At 42.6% G+C, this 13,165-nt stretch overlaps 1 long non-coding RNA gene across 1 annotated transcript; it reads left to right on the forward strand.

Moving 5' to 3' along the window:
- Positions 1–2,360: 2,360 nt before the first annotated feature.
- Positions 2,361–12,115, forward strand: LOC121070174. The gene is made up of 3 exons (XR_005819937.1): positions 2,361–2,560; positions 6,948–7,058; positions 9,314–12,115. It is a non-coding gene; the product is annotated as an uncharacterized LOC121070174 (long non-coding RNA).
- Positions 12,116–13,165: the final 1,050 nt, after the last annotated feature.

Here is a 13,165-nt window from a genome sequence, read left to right on the forward strand (position 1 = left end):
GGGGTGGATATTAAACAAATGCCTTCAACATAATTTGAAAATTATTTGAATTTTTTTTTTTATTATTTGAAAATATTTTTTTGTTTAGGAATTGTCCTTATCTCAGATATTATCAACTGTACGGGATCACTGCAGCAAAGACTGATGCGGAAAGAAGAGGCTCATTAAACAACCACCTCATCATTCAGTAATTGCAAAGGGGAAAGTTGTCTTACAGGCCATTAAAAATTGCTCTAAGTTCCCCGGGCCATCATTTGGCCAAGAACAAAGACATTGGAGACCACCTAGGGTTGGACAAAGAGGAGTAAACAAAGCCATTGAAAAAATTGTAGTCTGTACTACACGAGGGTGTTACCCTGGGTGCTGTAGTTCATGCAGTTGTTTTCCATTATGGGATTTAAAAGCAAGTAATGAGCTTGCTTTTAAAGCAAGTTCAGAAGATATGAGAAAGCCTATAGCACAGGGACTGAGTCAATAGAAAAGGCTGTGGTCACAGCAGGTTGTAGGACACAGAGTTCACTTTGGAATATCTACCACTTACTACATGACAGGCCTCTCTAACCATCTTTTATTGCATTTAAATTATTACTTGATGATATCTTTGAAGAATAAAATAAAATTCAGGGAATTGTAATCAGCAAGGAGGGAATTTCCAGCATCAAAAGCAAAATGAGACTGCAGAACTGGCCAAATTTCCAGCCATATGTTTGTGCAGAGTTTTGTAGTGTTATGCCATGACAGAAAGTTCATCTGGGGATTTTACAGGGTCCTGAAAAAGCTGCACGCACTTAGTGAAAATAGGAGAGCATTTCTCTGGCCACCAGAATGCACCAAAACATTTCTGGAATTTGAAAAATCTCTTATGACTGCTCCTGTCTTGACTTTGTTGTGCCTCAAAGCTTCTAATATTGGACCCAGATGCTACCACATATGGCTTAGGGGCAGTATTAAGACACAAGAAAAAAAAATAAAATAAAATAAAAAACAAACACCTTGAGAGAATGGTGGACTGGTACTGTAACCTAAGACCCTGCAGTTAAATAATTATGCTACCCGTGACAAGCATTTGAGTATAGAATGCCCTTGGAACAGCTTTCCTGGGACAGTCACGTTCAGGACAAAGCCTCTTTCCCAGCCAGGTCTCTCGGTCTTCAGGAGTACAAAGGGACGATTTGCTACCTGTCTGGGAAAACTGCAGTGGTATGGTTTTAGAGCCACACAATGGCTTTGGCGTGAGCAAGAGCAGCCAGACAGCCTAGGTAAGAACTGAAGGTGCTTTTAGAGGAGGAAAGGACTCAATGGGTTTCTCAAAGGAGCATGTGAGCTTGAGAAGAAATGCTTCTTCCTTCCCTTGACAATATTTGTAGAATAAGAAGTTGCTCCTGGCTCCTCTGGTGTTTTCTGGCAGGCATGGGCTACGTCTGAAAATAGCCTCAAACACACAAACTGGGAAGCAGAGACTGACAGCAGCAGAAGTCCTCATGAAGTCCTGGTACCAGGATCTTACATGCATTCTCCCTTTGTCTACGTCTATGCTTTTCATTTTAACAGGCTTCTAAAATTCTAGTGATTCAGAAAACTCAACTTATTTCTGCTCTAATCATTTCACCCAGGACCTAACTATATGCCCCTAATCCATAGGGAAGTCATTGGAATTCAGATCTGAGTTGTTAGTTCCTGCAGTGGCACTTCTTGGTGGTTTAGCCCTCCCGCTAGCACCTCTGTGCAGCTGCCTTGCAGTGTATTTACAAAGTGGTAACACCAGGACCTCGTCTGGCTCGGCAAGGTCCAAGATCTGATCGCTCGAATAGTTTGATTTCCTGGGACCTGCTGCCACTCCCTAGGAAACAACAGGGCCTTGAGCTCCCCAGTCACCATTTTCCTGGGCTCCTGGGAGGCCTCCTGACACTCCTGGCAAGCTGCTGGAGGTGCTCTGCGGCCTGCAAGGCTGTGAGCCGAGACACCACCTCAGCAGCACCTCTGGCAGCACCAAGCCATCTGTTGTGTTGACAATAGCTGAGTTTTTCATTGCTGACAAGCCTTTTGCTGCCCTCGGGCTGGTGCTTTGCCTTCAAGGTCCAAGTGTAAGCAAGCAGAGGAGGGACATGGCTCCACTCAGAGAAGACAAATGCTGGAAGAGGTTTTCAAGTGTTCTGACTCAGTGAGTTTTAGCAACTCTGCCCTTGTCAAAGATACGGCATGGGAACTATTTTACAAATAAACAGATGAACTTATGAATAAAAAATAGTGTACTTATTCATTCTTATAATCTGGGAGGTTTTATGGAAAAGATAAAATCTTTTTTTATTCATGTTGCTGAAACCAAGAAGTCTTTGTTCTTTCACCCCCCTAACCAAAGATAGGACAAAACATATCACAAGATCTCTCTGCATGGTCTTGTGTCTCCTGCTTCTTCCTTTCCCTCTCTCTCTGTGGCCACAAGGAATCCTGCTAATCCACCTCTCTGCATGAAGATGAAGAGATCATTCTTAACAGCGCACTTAGAGCAGCTCTCTAAGAATTTTTCCAGCAAACCATTCACCACAGCCCTCTGAAAAAGGTATGAAATAATCTCTCCATGTTAGTCTTACATTATTTATGCTTCATTGCAGCTATCTCCTTGTTTCCTGTGGACAACATGTTGATTTATTCATGCTGTCAGGCAACCTCCTCTGACCATGTTTCCAGTACAAAACTGAAAGGGAGATTTAGCCTCCTACTCCCCAGATGTGCAGTGGCTCCAGCTCTATGGCATCTGTGTAAACATCAGCAATAAACTTCTGACTCTGAGATTAAAAATGGGGAAGTTTTTTGTCTTACCCCATACTCAGACGTCTTGCATCAAAATGTTTTAAAGGCATCTTTGGCATTTTTTGTTATGAATCCATTTTGCACGCTATTCATCAAGGAAGTATGTCCCTGGGAATCTAGCCACCATCAGAGACATCAAACTATACAGACACCCTCAACAGAGGTCAAGGCTATGACGTTCCCACCAGGGAATATGCCAAGGAAGAGCACAGCTCTGAGCTGCTCAGGTACTAAGCAGGGCTGCAGATGGCTGGCTCTGCTGTGGCAGTGTCACTGGTATCTCTTAAATGAGGATGCTGTAAGAGGGGTGTCTTAGGGTGTTTAAATATTCTCAAGTTAGGTATGTTATTTAAGTAATGACAACTACTTAAATGTAAGAAAAAAAGGAAAAGAAAAAAAGAAAGAAAAAAGCAAAAGGGAAGAAAAAGGAAAAAAAAATGAAAAATAGAAGGAAGAAAAAAAAAAGAAAAAAGAACCAACTTGGTGCCAAGTGATTAGCTTCCTGAAATCAGTGATCTGTTTTAATCCTTTATAGGAGCCAAAGCAATGCTTCTGTTTAAGTATATACTCTAGAAGCGGCCTGGAGGAAGGGCACCAGTGGAGCGTGGCTGCCTTCGGTGAGCAGCGCATCATCTGGAAAGCTCTTTTTTACATGAGGCAGGTTCCATTCATTACCCTAATGACATTTTTGCTCCACTCACTCAGCCTGTACAAAACATGCCTTTGTACTTGGGTCCACAATTTGCTGAGGGGTAAAAGAAGGGGTGCAAGAACAAAAGCAATTGTGGCTCGTATGGGGCAGCCACCACGGCTAGATAGGACAGAGCAGTCTGGTCCACACTGACACCATCATTTTCCTAATTTGAGCTTACTGCAATAGGGTCAGTAGCTAGAATTTGATGCTGCCACTCTCTACCATACAGTTCCCTTTTCAGCTTTTGAAAATATTGGCAAAATTTAAGCATCTGAGCTGAAATTATTTGAGTATTTTCTTTAGCTAAGAGTAGTTTACTCTGACTGCCCTCTCTGCACTCTGAATAGATGTGGAAGAAATATTCGTTTCCCTATAATGAATAATTCTTTGATGGCTTTGCTGAGAGGCTGCAGAGCCCAGCAGCTTCAGACCCAGAATTTGACCTTCAGGGACTCTGCCAGGCAGAGCTCTGCGTTACCTCCCATACCATGCACTTTTGGCTGGGTTTTCAAGCTGCCAGAAAAGAGGGCTCTGCCTGGGGGACACTTTGGTTCTCCTGCTGCTTCAGTGCTCGATTTTTCAAACACAGCAATATTTTAATATATTTTAATATAACTGCTAGAGCAGTTTTTCATTAAAACCCACTGAAATCACCCTTTTTTGATGATGAGTTTAATCTTTGAATTATTAATACCCACCAATGAAAGGCAGGAGATTGATATTACTGCCCTTGTTGGTAATGTTGCTGGAAGAAAGCACTACATTAACAGACAACAGATAGACCAATGGCTGTAGACTTAGCTTGTGTGGTTGTTTTTTTGGTTCAGTAACAGCTGATTTCAATCACTTTTGAACAAACTTCTGAAGTATTTTGTACACCCGGTTAATGTCTCTATAAATATCTTCTGTTTAACTATGGACAAATTATCTCCCGGCTTGAAAAGCCAACAAGGTTTTTTTTGGGAGGGGAGTTGTTTCCTTCATCTATCTATGACAAATAATTATCAATAAGAGATGAAATATTGCTTTGGAGCCCACGCCCAGCTGAATCCCACCACGTGTACCACGTAGATATAGAGTACCAAATTGCACAGACCTATACAGCTTTGCAATCCTGGAAGAGACCTTCAGCTTTACAATTTAACCATCTGGCTTGCTTTTTGAGCTAAACCTCATAACCCAAGAGTGTCACAAACCTCAAGATAAAAAGAGGGGAGTCTTTCAACCCCGCTTCACTGCAGAGGGGAGTGCATGTTATCCTTGGGCCAGAGCACACCCTTCACCAGCAGACTGTCCTCCAGAAGGAGCTGCTCCCCATCTGCATCCTATCAAAGCCCAGGATGTGCTTCTCTCAAAGCAGGTGGCTCGCAAGCCAAGGAGGGCATGCAGCTAGGATTTACCTGGCCAATGCTTGGCAAAGCATTGAGCCCTACCTGGTGGGAAACTGCCCCTTTCACAGCCTGAAACTTGCTGCTTGTACCGTCCCAGCAGGAAGATTCCCACCGGGTAAGGGAAGGTGATGTAATGCAGGCAACATCCTCTTGTGACCCCTTTGTGTTTAGTCTTGTCCCCGTCTCCCCTGCCTGTGGTGCAAGACCAAGCAATGTAGGTTGGACTTTCCAACTCAAGCAAGCATTTCCTGGCATGTTTTACTGTAAAAAGGGACCTTTAAAATTGTTGCCATAAAAGCTGATTTGGCTGTGAGCTTTGTTGCATGTTTTATTTGAATGAAGCCGTATCTTCCTCACAATAACCTCTGGTAAACAAAAACCTCCTTATAAATCCTGATGGGAATTACTGTAAGGATGCTGGGGCATTGCACATACCAGCCAAAGCAGAGAGAGCCTGCACAACCACAGCCCTGAACAAATGACCCTAATCATAGCTCTCATTTCCAATGAGAAGTGTGGCTATAGCAAAAAAATGTGGCTCCTGACAAAGGGTTTCCTCATTTAAAAAAAAAAAAAAGAACACTACTAGGGCTAAAATCTGAGTTGAAATAAAAGCAGTTACTCTTTCTTAAATTCAAAATACACAGTGTTTTGAAAGTGCCATATCCAAATATCAAGGAATTGTTGAAATCTCAATTTATGTTACAGTTAAACCCAGCTTTAGAACATCTGCCTATTGCCATATCATCATGAGCAGATGCTGCCTTCAAAGAATAAAACTAAGTAGGGGGAGGAGATTTCTCTTTCTCTCCCTCCCGTGTGTGTACATACACACATATACAGCAATCAAGACCAATTGCATTTGAAAGAAAATATGGAGCTATGCCACAGTACCCTGGCATAATAAACACATATATGTATATAGATATCCATTACATAAGGGTGCTACAGCATAGATTCATAACTTTATCACACTACAGTTCCCCTTGATTATACTGACAGTCCTAATATGTTTCAGACAATTTGGCCTTCACTATATCCTGCAGCTGAAAAAGCTTGGCAAGAAATAACTCAGCAGAAAACTTCAATTTTCCCCTACATATACTTCACTTGAGAGGGAGAGAGAGAATTTTGGCATACTATCCAGGTTTAAATAATAAATTTTAAAAGTGTAGTAGAAATGAAACCAGCATCTTGCTGTTATCTGCTGGCAATCAGAAGCAAAAATATAGTCTGTGTATGTATTGCTTTCTGTTTTCCTCCTTTTAAAGAGGTGTAGGTAAGACAATCCTCCTAGTGAGATGGCAAACAAAAAAGCATACCTGGGTCCCCTTCTTTTAAAGCATAAAATTGTTGTGTATTGGAAAGTTGTTGTGCACCGTCAGTAACTAGAATTTTGCTAATATTATCACAGAGTTATCTGAGGGATGCGGTGACTGCCAAGCAAAAAGGAACACATCTGGAATATGTCTAGGTAGAGACAGAGTCCAAAAAACATGTGCCTTCATGGTCTATGTCCAGAAGAAGACCTACTTATTGTTACTGATGAATAACCACCCCTTTATGAAAGGTGCAGTTAGAAATTCAGCTATTAGGTCTTCACAGGGCTGTGGTCTGCAGTTGCAAAGAGCTCCCAAGCAGTATTTATATCGTTGCAAGTACTCAAAGGCACTTATAATGACTGTCAGCATCATCTGCAAGAAAAACGAGTTTGGATTTTGATGTTCAGATTCAGGTTTGGTGTGATGGGAGAGGAATGCTATTTACACAATAAGGAGAAAGCTTACTCCAAATCACAAATTTCTTTCAAGTGAGACAAAGAAATGATTGTAATTGCTAAAAAGGGGGAAAGTCACACTTGATTCATGTGGCTGCACTCTCTTCGTGCAGGATCAGGGTTTCCCATGGAAATTAACTGGGTCAGGGAATAGCTAAATCCAGATGATGAGACCACTGGTTTTATCAGCTTGATCTTGTGAATTATGACACCTTCCTCCTTTACTAATGAACCTGCCCCCTCCAAGTGACACAAAACTGCTTTTTTCTTTCAGTGTGATTGGTTTTGATAAGTATGTTTTGCCATGCCATCTTTCGTCAGGAATTCATCTTCCAAAAGAGCCACTACCTCATCATGAATACTCATCATTAATACAAGTACACAGGTAAAGTCATTTGTTTTTCATTGGGAAAGGTATTTGAAGATTTCCTTGATGAGTTTCTGTATGAAAATACCTAGTCTGACCTTTTTTTCACTCTCATCAAAAAGAAAGAGCAAAAATTAGTGGGGTCCTCTGTGTAGCCAGGTGCACGTGCAAGTGGAATATTCTCTGGGCACCCATTTCTATGGATGTCCTACCCAGCCAACTTTCTGAAAATGAAACCTCTGATATACTGAGTGCCACTCTTTAAACATTCCTGGGAAATGGCTTTTCTCTTATTAAACAAGGATTTTTATGGTCCGTGAGCCTGCAGGATACAAAGCTGGGTGTACAGCTGTAAAAATGTCTGCCTCCTGCTCTCCGCACTGCCCTGGCATCTTCAGTGGCAGGAAGGCACCAGACGTCAGGCTGCCAATCAGTCCCCACTGAGAACCTTCAAATGTTGACCAAACACAGGCATAACCAGGCACTAAAATTTTAATAATAATTTCTTAGAGAAGAGCTTGCATTTAATGCCAATTTAGTGCAACAACACCATTAAAATGCTTTAAAGCTCATGCAATGGAGTAGTAGGATTGCCTTTGTCTGACTCTGTCCAGAGCGAAAATAGCCTTGCTAAAAAGCTGACCAGAGGGTTCCAATTATTTCCTCTTCTACACGGAAAGGTAAAAAATCCTACTGAAGTCTGACGTTTTTCAGTCAGGTATTGCTATCACTTTGTCTGTTTGTAACAGCGACAAAAGGAAACAGAAATTCCTGTTTTCGAGAGTCTCCATGACACCAATAAAACCGGACAGACTGAAAGATTAAAATGAAAGCCTAAAAAATGATGCAGTATAAATGGGCTATCCAAAAAGACTTTAAAGGTGGTTTCAGAAAATGTCAACACTTCCACATTTTTAAAAATGATGAAAAGCCTAAGTATCTAAAAGCATTTGATTTATACCACACGGGTGTTCTTATGCCAAAAGTGGATATTAGTCGTAAAAATGAGAATAAAAGACACTTCTGTACTCTTAAAGCAAGATAATGCTTTATCTATAGTCATCCACCCTTCTAGAAGCAAGTTATTATACTGTAATGCATTGTGCTAAGAGACACCAAACCTGGAAAACACATCAAATGGCTACAACATGTAAAAAAAAACAATTTCAGTGATAATGCTTTGCAGAGAGCAGTGAAAAAAAATGACTTCAAATAAAATGCCAGTTCCATGCAGTTGATGACATTTGTCTGTGTGCTAGCTTTGTATAAAGTGAAAAGCAACAACAACCGAAGAATAAAAGCAAAAACCAAATCCCCTAAAATTTTCAATTAAACAGACCCCGAGTCAAAACTTCAGAGCTGAATACTCTCAAAGAGTGTCCAAGAAAAAAAAAATCCGAACCTAATCTACACAGATGAAGTCAATACTCACTTTCCACTCAGGCAAGACAGTATAAAGAACAAACAAACCAATATCAGTTTGTTATCAGTTTTACATCCACCCAAAGCACCCTATGGTGATGAAATATGGCCGTGCAGAAGTTGGTGCAACTTCACCTCTTGGTCCTGCTACAGCTCTGCACAGGACATGTTCTCCTGCGTCTTGTGCCAGCTGGACCTCAAATACCACCAAATCCCAACAGCACAACTGGATGGGTTCTGTGCAACAGCAGTGAACAGGCACATGTTTATTAGACAAGGAAATAAAAAATAATTAAAAAAAGATTGGTCTGCTGATTTTGAAAGGGTCAGACAAGACAACTTTTCTCTAGGATCAGACATTTCCTTCCAAATCACAGGGACACGACAGAGAGGAGGTCTCAAAGCCCCAGGTCAACAGCCACGCTTTGGACAAGCAGTGTTTGGAGGAACCTCAGCCCAGGCAGATACAGCACTGCACCGTTCCTGGGAAAGGAGATGTTGCTGAAATCTCCCCTCTAGAGACATTGCCACAGGTAATTGCAAATAATGTGTGTTTTTTTTTTAGGCAAGAGCAATAATCATCAACCCTAAAATCACTAAGGCAATATAAGAAGTGTTAAACTGTGACTTCAGCACGGAATACCTGACCTTTACTGAAAGGCCAAATGTTTAAGGAAAGCAGGTGGACCATACTAGTGCTGGCTGCCTTCTAACTGCTAAGAGCTTCAGTCACTCAGCAGTTTATCCAAGAAGCTGGAAGCACTGACATCTCAACTAGACAGAAAAACACCCGCTCCAGAACCACTTGAAGCTTCTCTAGCTTCAAACAAACTTAACTCCTTTCTTATAAGGTGAAGGATGGCTCAGCAGCGTGATGTCTCCCTGATGTGCACAGGATTTGACCATTCCTCTCAGTCGGCCCAGCCCTGCAGATTGCCCTGCTGGTCCTCCTTGCTTTAGGCCAAATGCCTCCTCCTTTGCAGCACCTCACCATCTGGTCCAGCCCAAAGGTACGTCCCTGCTTTATCAGTTCAGCACCTCTTTTCACATTTCACTTGAAAATGCACATGCGAGATAAGGAGAAATTTCTTCCAGATGTCAGGAACTGAAAATTAACAAATCCTTGAACAGACAGAGGTGATATTATGTGATGGGAACACTCTGGGATAATTAGAAAGAGAAAAAAGTCTTCTTTTAGAGGTCAAGGTTTAAATCTCCTTGAAGACGTTTTAAGTATTTAATGTCTCCGCACTACTCCCAGCACTATCTCATCCAGAATTTGTCTAAATAAAGGCCTGGGAACATTTCAGAAATATGTTCTATGTATTGAAGAATGACAAACTGCAAAGACAAGACAAATCAGCCGTAAATCCGGACTGGTTCTGGGGTCTGTCCTGTCCAGTCTGTCCTGTCCCAGGCTGTGCAGCTTCTCCTAAGGGACCTGGGAGCTTCTCCACCTCGAGAGACATCAGCTCAGCGTTCCCACCGGTGGGCTGTGGAGCAGAGAGGTGTCCTCCAAGTTGTAGCTGCAAGCTCCATATTGCACACATGGGGCATTTTCCAGACACAGGGCACGTTTACTTGGCTCCTCACCACCACAACTTTCCATTTACAATGGGAACAAAACAAACGCAGCCCTTGTTCCAAAACCCTCGTGCGGTAAATGCGCACAATTGAATGATTGCTGTAGTGGTAGTGGTTTATGACTTACTCCATTTAGCCTGGTTCTTTGTAGCTGGGTGAATACATATTCGTCTGCTTCATATGAGAGTAAGTCTGGTTCTGATTAGGCTTGCAGAGAGCTGTCAGAAAGTCAGACTCTAGCAAATAAGCCCCTGTAGGTTCACTTGGAAAAGCCCATAAAATGTCTGCTGTTCATTTAAATTAGGTTCAGAAAGAAACACGAACCTGAAAGCTGCCAGTGTTTATATATTTGATTAAGGGTGTTTTTTTCTTTGGAGGCAGAGGAGGCTGGGAGAGGAGTTATTTGGGGAATGAGCCTCGTCAGAGCGGCCGTAGGCCCAGGTCCTCGTTCCTGCAGACAAAGCGAGGGACAAGCAGGCAAGGGCAGGCACCCTGAGCTGCAGCGTAGCTAGAGTAAATCCCACCTCTGAACCAAAGCCCAGCAGTGGAGGAGCAGCACAGCTACCTGGCAGTCAATTTTGAAACCATGACAGATGTGGCAGTGGCAAAAACAACTTCTCAACATAGATTTCACATCCATGGCTTAATTGCAGTTTCTCAACGCACCTCCTCTGAGCACATTTGCCTGGGCTGCAGCCCGGATGGCAAAAGAAAAAAAGGTTGAAAACAGCAGGTAGCACTCCTGAGCTCGCCATGTCTGACAAGGTCTGAACACCACGCATTGACTACACATTCTCAGATGCAACTTTAATGTTGGCTCACCAAAAAATGCAACAGCCTGGGAGTGACAACAGCCCCAAAAGGAGCTGTTCCTTGCATGTGCGTGCACGAAACACCGCCTGCAGGCGATGCCCTGCATCCATCCTACCACTTCTTTGCTGCTCTGCCTCCTCCAAGGAGCTCGTTCTCCCATGTTGGGATCTCATTTCACAGTTTTAGGGTTCTCTGGGCATTGAAACATGCTAGTTTAGTTATTGTTGCTGGCAGGAAGGCGGCAAAGGGCAAGCAAGAGGCACTGCCCTTGTTTCAGTCAGACCTTCCTTCGTGCCATGGCAGGGTCAGGCTGCGTTCGGCTGAGCACATGTGTGCTAATTATAGGAAGCAGTTAACAGGCACAAGGAATTATCTGTATCTTATCCAGTGCCGGCTTTCTATTAATTGTTCCCAAAGACTGAGGCTTTTCAGACTTTCGTTTTAATTAGAAGGAGCAGCTGCCAAAAGCAATTTCTCTCAGGCATCTTTCAGCATGCGTTGAAGTCTTCATTTATCTGATATTATTACAAGGCTGGGTTTAAAAAAAATAAAACAACAAACATTAGAAGAGCCCATCTTTTCAGGTTCTGAGAAGTCTCTTGGACAGCAGCTGGGGGGAAAGCTTGTCTCCTGTCCTTGGCTCAGCCACATCTCCCAAGCAGCTTTGGTCACTAAAGGCACTATGATGTGTGTCAGGGTGAGAACAGGCTACCTTTAAGCCTGTTTGAAAACAGGTCAAGGGGATGGCTATCTGCAGGACTGCTTAAAGGCACAGTTGTGTTTCTTGGGTGGTTTAGGGAAGCTTTCTGCAGAGAGGCAATCTGCCTTTTGATCATATTCCCTCTACTCCTCCCTCCCTGCCTGATTTTAGTCCACGAGAGGCAAGGAGCCTCCTGTAAAAGCAAACGGGCAGAGAAAATGTGGAGGGAGAACAACGGGGACAAAGAAAGCATGCTGGATGCCCAGACACAGATGCATTAACAGGATGTTCCAGTGACAATGGCAGCCCCACACAGGTTGCCTGCTTGGCTCCTAACGGTTGCATAGTTCATACGTGATGGGCCAAACCATCCCCAGTATGAGGAAAGTGCCATCTGACCAAGGGAACGCAGTCTTCTAAGCTCTGGGTGGCCTGGGACTTGCAGGGAAACAGCACAAACCCAGGAACATTGCAGAAAACACTTTCACAGAGGTATTTTGTCTATGACAAGTAACATACACATGTTGCAGAGATGGCCACGATGTCCTCTGGAGAATTTAAAATATGGATAGATGTGAATGAGAAAAAAAAAATGTTTCTCAAGAAATCAGAGCCATGTCATGAGTCACTGAAGAGGTAAGGAGTTAGATTTCTTACAAAATATTTCAGTTTGAATTTTAGCTGTTGTTGCAAAGCAATCCAGCCCACAGATTGCATACTTTGCACGTGGAATTTCTCATATTTCAGTCTGTGAATGCTAACAAACAGATACTTTCTCCCCATTGAGCAGTGCTCTGTATTTCAACAAGTTTGTAGTGACATTTTTAGCATTTATTTCTTCTCTTGGTAAAGTGGATGTAAATAGTGATAAATAAGATACTTCCCCTTGTAACTTCAAGCACCAGGCAGCTTCTTGTATTGCTGCCAAGACTGCAAGGTTTGTTGTTAAACCCTGCTCCACCCCATGGTCATTTTCAGTAACAGAGGCACACACCACGATGCATTATAGCATCCACAGACACCGCTGTCATGTTACGTGTGCAAATGGATGGCCTAAGCTCTGATTTTCTAAAACAACTGTGGAAGGCATTTAGAGATGGAAGATCAAGAGTCCACAAAAAAAAGTGTGGTGATGGATTGATGTTCTAGGAGGAAAAAAAATGACTCATCAATTTGAAACAATTGATAACAATAAAACTTATTAATTGGTCACACATACTGAGACATCGATGTGTGGTGGAAAAGATTAATAGCGTCCTTGATCAATATGATCCTATATGGCATTTCCTGAAGGGACACTGCAATGGTACAATGAAACTGATAAACGCCATGATCCAAAGCTCTTGTTGGACCTTATCCTGAGTGCTAAGCACCATTCCCAGCCATCTGGGCTCGAGGAAAATGGATTGAAAGAGAAATACACTCAGGGCCATTCAAGCAGGGTAATCAAGGAAATGAAGAGCCTCTACCTCCAGAGGAGATGGAAACATTTGGCTTTTTAGGACTAAAGAAACAAAAACTAGAGGAGAGATGATTGGTCTCCAGGAACACATCAGTAGGGCAAATGCCAAAGGAGGGAACAAGCACTCCTGTAGATAGAGAGCAA

The sequence above is a fragment of the Cygnus olor genome, chromosome 4 (assembly GCF_009769625.2).
Source record: "Cygnus olor isolate bCygOlo1 chromosome 4, bCygOlo1.pri.v2, whole genome shotgun sequence".
In the NCBI taxonomy this organism is placed as follows: domain Eukaryota; kingdom Metazoa; phylum Chordata; class Aves; order Anseriformes; family Anatidae; genus Cygnus; species Cygnus olor.